Here is a 7914-nt window from a genome sequence, read left to right on the forward strand (position 1 = left end):
GGGGGGGGGGGGGGGGGGGTTCTGTGGGGTTTCTTGTTTTCCTTGAACACTTTTCCACGCCTACATTTTGGCAAAACTCAAGGTTTGTCAACTAGATCCAACTAGATTCCCTGTACTGCTCTGAGGACTTCTGGCGGTATAGAGGATGGGGGAGGTGTGAGAGAGCGCCCTCTAGTGGAAAAGGATCAATGCAAAAAAACAAAACAAAAAAACAATACAAAACAAAAAACAAACGTTTGGGGAACACAGTGGATATGATACTTGCGGCTTCCCTGTTTCTTCCACATCATCACAAGCAATTAGACCCCGGAGGGAGAGAGCATTTTCTATCTCTGTTTTATATGTGTCATTTATTTCAGGGATGCGATCAGTGAAAGCAAAACCAGCAGCATTTAACAGCAGTGAAGGTAATGGGGTTTTGTGTCACAGGAGTGTCTACCTGCTACCAAAAAGGATTATTATCGGTGATATTCATATTTTTTGTTTTTTCTGATGTGCCATTTCTCTTTTTTGCTTTTTGTTTCTGTACTCTGTTGTATACGATAAAGTACAAAGACTGCAGCACAGGGGATGGGCGTGGCCACCTACAGACAGTCGCCCACGCGCCCGGCCTGAGAGCACGAGACGCGGCCCTCTGTGCCTCTATCAGCTCCCTCCCCTCTCACCCTTAACCTGACCTCGTGCGTTTAAACAGGAAGTAATAAAAGTTGCAGCACTTGCCACGTCTGCCCCCGTCCGGCCCCTCCCCCGTCGGCCCCTCCCCCGCCCGGCCCCTCCCCCGCCCACGCGTCACGCTGGAGGCACTGAAGCGTGTTTTCTTACTCACCTGTGATTGAGGAGCGTTGTGGAACAGCACCACACACTACACTCCCAGCAGGAGGAAGAGGAAGAGGAGGGTACTGTCCACAGAGGCCCTTCCTACACGGGACTCCGGCCGATGGGGAGCGGGCACGGAGCGGTTCGGTCCGGTCCAACGGCTCCACTTCCTCCTGGGGACCCCTCGCCTTCATGGTGCCAGCTCCGACATCTCTCCTCCAGTTTTATGCAAGATGAAAACCGCCTGCCCAACGGGCAGTTGTAAGTCCTCTGGCACTGTTTTTGCTACGATGCAGTATCGTGTGAAAACACACAGCAGTCGCACCAGCTTGGAAACTCTCTCAAACACACACACACACACACACACACAGAGACACACTGCTCTGGATCCACAGCCCTTCACTCATTCCTTCTCCTGACACGGTTCCTCTTCACTGTCAGGATGTTTACGTATTTTGTTCTAATCTAAGCTAAAAGTCTTTCCTCTGAAGTAGCAGAGACAGGTTACTGCAACAAGAGAACAAACAAGATGTGAATAAGTTTGAGTCCAACAGTGTTTCTTTCATAAAGACCATTTTGAATGAAATCCTTTTTTTATCATTATGCATTCATTTTAAGTGATGTTTCTACAGAGTACACAGAATACATTAAGATAAAAGAAGACTGTCATTATATGTGAATTTCTTTGTTGCTTTAAGAAATATATATATATATATATACCTATATATAAATATTATATGTTATCTCCAAGTAATAAGACATACATTTGTTTTTGCATCTCGCTTTCAAAAAATTCTCCTTTTTTCAGTTTCTGTCCCTTTTTGCTGAATTCCGTAAATGTAATGTCGTCCTGGCCGTCATGTTGGGCGCGTCCTGAACAGGCAGTGCAAGACGCACTGTATTGAACAGCCCTGCTGGGTTGGACTTTAAGGGCCCCAGCGCTGGGGGTCGACGTCAGTGACATCATAACTGCAGAATTAGCCTTAGAACCTAACCTTACTGAAGGGTTTATGATCTTATATGCTGAGCTATACGACATAACAGTTAGGTTTGAGAAGTAAAGCCACATATGTTGCCAGAGGTCCTTTGGTCAGCGTGTGTGGAAGGCCATAGGAGCAGGGGTTTGCCCTTTAGTGGTTCCCTGGTGCTACCGTAGACCAAGCGTCCTCAGCGTTATTTCCAAAGGCGTTCATGTAAGGGGCAGGCTGGCACGCTCAGTTGTTTACACAGAAAAACTTGAAACCATCTCGACCATCGTGAGGTTAAGCTTCTGAGCGCTCTCTCAGTTCCCATTAGTTGGGATGCTTCATCTGAACTATGAATACCAACCTATCGAGATGACGGCACTTGCAAGGGATTAGCTGTTGGGTGATTCTGTTACTAAACAATTGCGGTATTTTCTCATGATGTGTCACATGGCCCTATCTGTCATCATGGTGCTTGTGTACATTTGGACTGCCATTCCATTAGCTGGCCATCAGTCATTGGTCATTGCTTGTTCGTTTCTTTCAGTAGAGGTGCTGATGTTCCTATGTGTAATGGCCTCTGTTACTCTGAAGAACATGAAAATAAAAAAAAGACGTGATTTAAGGTCCAGCTTAAGAACAATGTTCAAACGGTATCACTGTTTCTTTCCATATTTGCATTCTTCCTGTTGCCCGTCCTGTTTGCCGTTATAACAACTTTCCCGATTATGACAGGTTGGGGTATATATCATGTAACTACAGTAGATATTCCTATATAGCTACATATTAAACAGCCATCTTTAATAGTAGTGAGGTCCACAAAAACAGCAGCTTTGGTCCACGTCACGTGTGCAGTATGAAGCCGAAATTGCCGAATGCGATAAAAGCTTTTAGTCTCACTTATCTCAAGCCTTCCAGATCACTTCTCCTGTTACTCTATGTAAAAACAATACATTGTAATATCCGAGGTTTAACAAATCATACTAATCTATTCAAAATATGACTGTTTATTCAATGTATAAGTGACTTCTACATTATGTATGTATGTGAATATGAGCTCTGTCTCTATATATAATTATCATGTTGCCAACCTGATCTAAAGCCAAACCGTTGCATGCGTTTTCCACTAGTGTCACTGGATGATTGGTGCAGCTGTTGGGGTTTCCAGAGCATGGGCCTTGATTGAGTGCCTTTTGCAGGCACCATGGCCACAGGAGAGTGGTGGGTCTGGCTTTACACCTCTGGCCAGATGGAGCTCTCTGGCTGTGGCCTGGTGGCAAATGGGCCATGCATTACTCTTCCCTTACAGAAGTGTGTGTGTGTGTGTGTGTGTGTGTGTGTGTGTGTGTGTGTGTGTGTGTGTGTGTGTGTGTGTGTGTGTGTGTGTGTGTGTGTGGGTGTGTGTGAAAGCGCATATTAACCTTAGCAAACTTCAAACATGAGATGAGACCATAAAAAGTATTAAAGGAAAAGGTGTGTGTGTGTGTCATTCAGCATACTACAAAGAAGGTGTGCAAGAGTGGAAGTGGAAGGCGTAGCCTTGAGTTACTTTTGTGTTTGAAGCAAGCTGCATTGTCCCAGTTCACCATCAGGATAAACTCCTCGGTGTTGTAGAAGGCTTGGAGTCGCAGCTGTCATGGCAGTGCCTTTAAAAAGGCAGAATATGACTTGTGATGGGGTTCAGTAATGCATTCGACCACCTCCACGTCCCAAATGGAGCATGACCAAGCCTTCATGTGGCTGCCTGTTTCTGCTCCGTGAGGGGATCTGAGGGTCTCACTGGTATGTGTGTGTGTGTGTGTGTGTGTGGGGCTTGCACCCATGTCCGCTGTCAGGAGTGTGGTATTTGGGGACACACTGCAGCCTAACTGTGCCTTGGTAAGGATTGATGGGTGTGGACATGCACAGAAAGCAAAGGAATGTATCTGGTGTCGGCTTGTCCGAGTTCTTCATTTTATACGAATTAAAATGTGTGGATGGAGGAGCTCATTACTCCCTTTTCTTTTGTTTTTTAGTGAAAACATTTTCACAGTTTTAAGGCTAAGGGGTGTCTTTCCCCAAGCTGTGCTTTGTAATCGAGTTTCAACTGCAGTACTGTAGTTCTTTGTTGTGTTTATCTGGTTTCCAAAACATAGATATGTTTAAATCGCCATCTTGGTTTGGTCTTGAGTTGGTTTATTACATCTATGTTTTGGGAACCCAGGAGCCTTTTCCTACAAATCAGTGAGATCATTCATTGTAGTCAGAACACGCCTTACAGAAACAATGTGGACCTGTGACAAACTTGCTAGGACCCAAACACTCATAGGCAGTTTGGTACACATTTGAAAATTAAGCATATATTTGGGCTATAAGGTCTCTTTTATCTGCACGTTGAAGTGAAATTGCCTATTTTGTCGAAATTATCTTGCATTACAAAATTAAATACAATTATTGGTTCTAAAGAAAAGAATGGTTCTATTCTGGTATCTAAAGAAATAAGATATCAATATCCAATGAAGCGCGGAAACTGTAGGCATGGTGATCTATGATGAATTATGTCGCTGCTCTTGTTAATAACCATGTTAACCTCAAGAACTCAAAGACTGTCGCACTGGATTTTTACACTTTTTAAACATTCTTGGACTGTATTTTTACTACTGCATGTGCATGCTGAAGAAGATATGAACTGAATTTATAAATGTGTATACTGTGTTTTGTCTATAAAACAGACAAAGGGCAGGCAGGTTGCAGTCCAAAATGGTCTATGAACAGTACGTCCTCTTTTAACATTCACTTCTCATGGTTGTTCTATCACTACTGATCTATAGGCTCATATAAACGTACAAAGGCCTCTCCCATATTCCCCTGCTGCCCAGACTGGGGAGGACGTTGGTCTCTGATTGGCTGGAGTACTAATAGAATAGAATAGAACGCGCTACGTTCTACAAGCTGGCCAGAAATCCAGAGATTGCTGGTTCCTTTTTTAAGCCCACTCCGTATGTAACGACGTGGGCATGAATCGAGGGATTTCATGACGTGGTGATGGTGGTGATGGTGCTGGTGGGGGTGGGGCGAGGGCAATAAACAAATAAGATGTAGCTGCCGTAAAAGGCAGCGGATGCCGATGATAAAAGATATGACTTACATCCTTGCTGGGGGGAGGCGATTACAGTGGACACAGAAAAGGAAGCCATTAGTACTCCACACCAGTGGTGATAAAACAGAGGACCACGACATGCTTATGACTTCATAACAGCAACTGCCTGCTCCTTCTCTGTGGTGAGTCCAAACTAGGCTTTAAGAAACACACTTTTATTTTATCTCTGATCTATGATAAAGTCAAATTGAAGCACTTCGAATGGAATGGGGTAGAGGAAGCATGTGATGCTCTGTGCACACGTGTGTGTTTACACAAGGGAGGGTGGATAGCTTTCACCATTACATGCCGAATATCGTCGCTGCAATAGAACCCTAAAGCCATAGAAACCAACTCTATAGAGTCTATAGAGATTATTACACCCCAGCACCTCAAACAACTTCCATCCACCAAGCAGTGCTGAGTTAACCAAGATAGCAGTTAGTTCTTCAAATAAACACATTTCATTCATGTTTGTCAGTAACGCTGTTACTAAGTTAGTTTCACTACAGTTCTGTATTAATGGAGGCTTTCAGTGATCATAAAAACATATCTGTGGGCCATTTCTCCAGAAATCCTTGGAGAAAGCTAATGAACCCCTAACCCATAGACCCTTGGGGATTAGTGTCTAACACTGTCAACTCCATGCATGCTTTAATATTTTATTTTAATTCAGTTTCTATTCAGCTTAATATTTTCAGTGGTTTTCACAATGTTTAAATATTGCAGTTTTTTTGTGGTAAATTTCATGTAGGTTGGAAGAACACAAACCACGGGCAACACCCAGCGATGGCTCAGCGTGTGTCTGGCACGAAGAGCCAGTTGTGTTCATGACTTTGCTTTTTGTTCTTGGCCATTCTGATATTTTCTTCGTTAAGCCATTATAGTCTGAACCAAGCGATGGCCAAATATTCAGATATTCTACCGTCTGCCCTGGTGTGTTGCTGGTAGAGGATCACGGAAGAAACGGAGATTATCTTAAAAGAGCGGGGGGCCTTTTGGGGCGTAGACACCCCGCTGTATTCATGCCTCCGTGGTGCAGGGACGCAGTTCAGGCTGTGGGAGTGGCGAACCATTGCAGCTTAACTCGGAGCACTTTACACTTTTTGCTGTGCGCATTGTGATATGCCTCATAAACAGAGAAAATGAGCTCCTGGCAGGCTGAAACATACAAAGAAGGTGCTTATGTGCGCATGAGCCTTCTAAAGCAGTGTATCCCGCCCGTGGCAGTAAGTGCATGAGACGTGGGGCTTTCACTGGCCGTTTAGAACGTGTGGACTTGGGGAGGCGTGGCCGGCTGCCCTGATGCTCTCCTTACAGCCGCTCAGTTACAGCGCCCTCACCTGGCTTTCCGCAAGGAACCTGAATTTAGGGTTTAGGTTTCACTCCCTGAAGCAGTTAGTGCCCTACAACAATAGGCCGCCTCCCCAGTCTGTTAAATACAGGGGTGCGTGCAGCTGACAGCGGGGGAGCAGCAGGGCAAAATGTAGATTCCCTGGAGAGTGAGCGGGACTCCTTGCACCAAGCTCTCTTCATCCTGGGATCCGTACACACTATCAGTGAGCACAAAGATGTATCTGCTGCATGTCTGCGTTCTCAGACAGGCCTACAGGCTCCCCGGGGCCGTCACGGACTCCCTGGAGTCTGCTGGTCCCTTCATTCTCCCTCTCAGCAGAAGACCTGTCATGGTTTACCGGGTTCTAGACATTTCTTCAAAAGATAATGATAATTGCTGTTGAAGACTATTCAGCAGTAACATAATTCAGTAAAACCCAACTAGTGTAGTGCAGTTGTTAGTGTCAAAAAGCCATACAGCACAGTAGGGCACTGTTTTAACAGATAGTCTTAATCACACTGTGTCCCTCTTCCAATTCTAAAATGTGCTTTTTAATGCATTCAGTGCAGGTCCACCTGAACTAACCTAGACAAATATTTCCTTGAATTCAAATGATTAAGAACCTCAAACATTCACAGGCCAATCTAGAGGCACGGTTGGACAGTCATGACAGAGTTGACAGTGTAAGAGACACTTTCCCCCTCTTATCTAGGATTGTTAAGCTAACTGCAATACCAACTGCAAACAGAAACACTTGCTACGTGTACAATGTCTCCTTTGTTGTGTTGCAGTGGTTCCTAAACTGAGCCGGGACTCCAGGCCTTCAGCAGACACACAGGGGTGTGAGGCAAAATAGGAGAGAAAAATATCTGACTCGTTAAAACATTTTGGACATTTTTTTAGCTAAAACATTGTTAGCGGAAAATAACTTTGAGGTCCAAATTTGCCTGTAAAAATGAACCCTGTGAACCGAGCTCCCTCCTGAAGGCATATGGGCCGGGCTGCAGAGGTCTGCCGGTGTCAAAGGTTTGGGAGCCCCTGCTTTATTCTTTTATTTTTTTGGTCACTTTTTCTACTCTGGTTCTCTCGGTAGAGAACACACTTGGTGACTGTTATCGCCTCGCTCACAGGCTGTGCTAGTTTCTACTCGAAGCCGTGTGTACATAGAGACTGCCGTTGTATTTGTGCTGCAGTGACGGTGTCCAGGTGCTTGTCGGTGTCGCTGTTGATGTTTCTTTTGGTGTAAAGTACGACCTTTCAGCGAAGCTCGGGTCACTACGAGCTCAGACTTGCAGGTCACAGAACAATAAAAAAAGCCTTTTGGCAGCTGTTTACTACACTGTGTTTGGTCCGGTGTGTTCTTTCATTCAGACACCAATAACGACGGTATCTGGATTCACTCTCTGCCTCTGACCATTCTGTTAAAAGTTATTTCTATGTGCAAACACAGACAAATATTAATACAAATGGCAATTACACAGAAATTATCAGATTTAACCTCATGATAAACTACCAAAAAAAAACTACCTTGTAATAAAATATTAATACACACAATATTGCAGACCCCATCATTGATGGTGATTTCACAACGCTAATGGCTGGCTTGGCGGATCTAGAGGTCAAATGAATGTTACAGCAAGTGTCCTGCCACATCTTCAGGGCCTTAGAGTGATAAAGGG

At 44.6% G+C, this 7914-nt stretch overlaps 1 long non-coding RNA gene across 1 annotated transcript; it reads left to right on the plus strand.

The window, feature by feature from the left end:
* Nucleotides 1-17: 17 nt before the first annotated feature.
* On the plus strand, nt 18-7574 carry LOC143516795 (uncharacterized). Its single transcript, XR_013131787.1, has 2 exons — nt 18-5042; nt 7027-7574. It is a non-coding gene; the product is annotated as an uncharacterized LOC143516795 (long non-coding RNA).
* Nucleotides 7575-7914: the final 340 nt, after the last annotated feature.

This window comes from Brachyhypopomus gauderio, chromosome 6, assembly GCF_052324685.1.
Source record: "Brachyhypopomus gauderio isolate BG-103 chromosome 6, BGAUD_0.2, whole genome shotgun sequence".
Taxonomy (NCBI): Eukaryota; Metazoa; Chordata; class Actinopteri; order Gymnotiformes; family Hypopomidae; genus Brachyhypopomus; species Brachyhypopomus gauderio.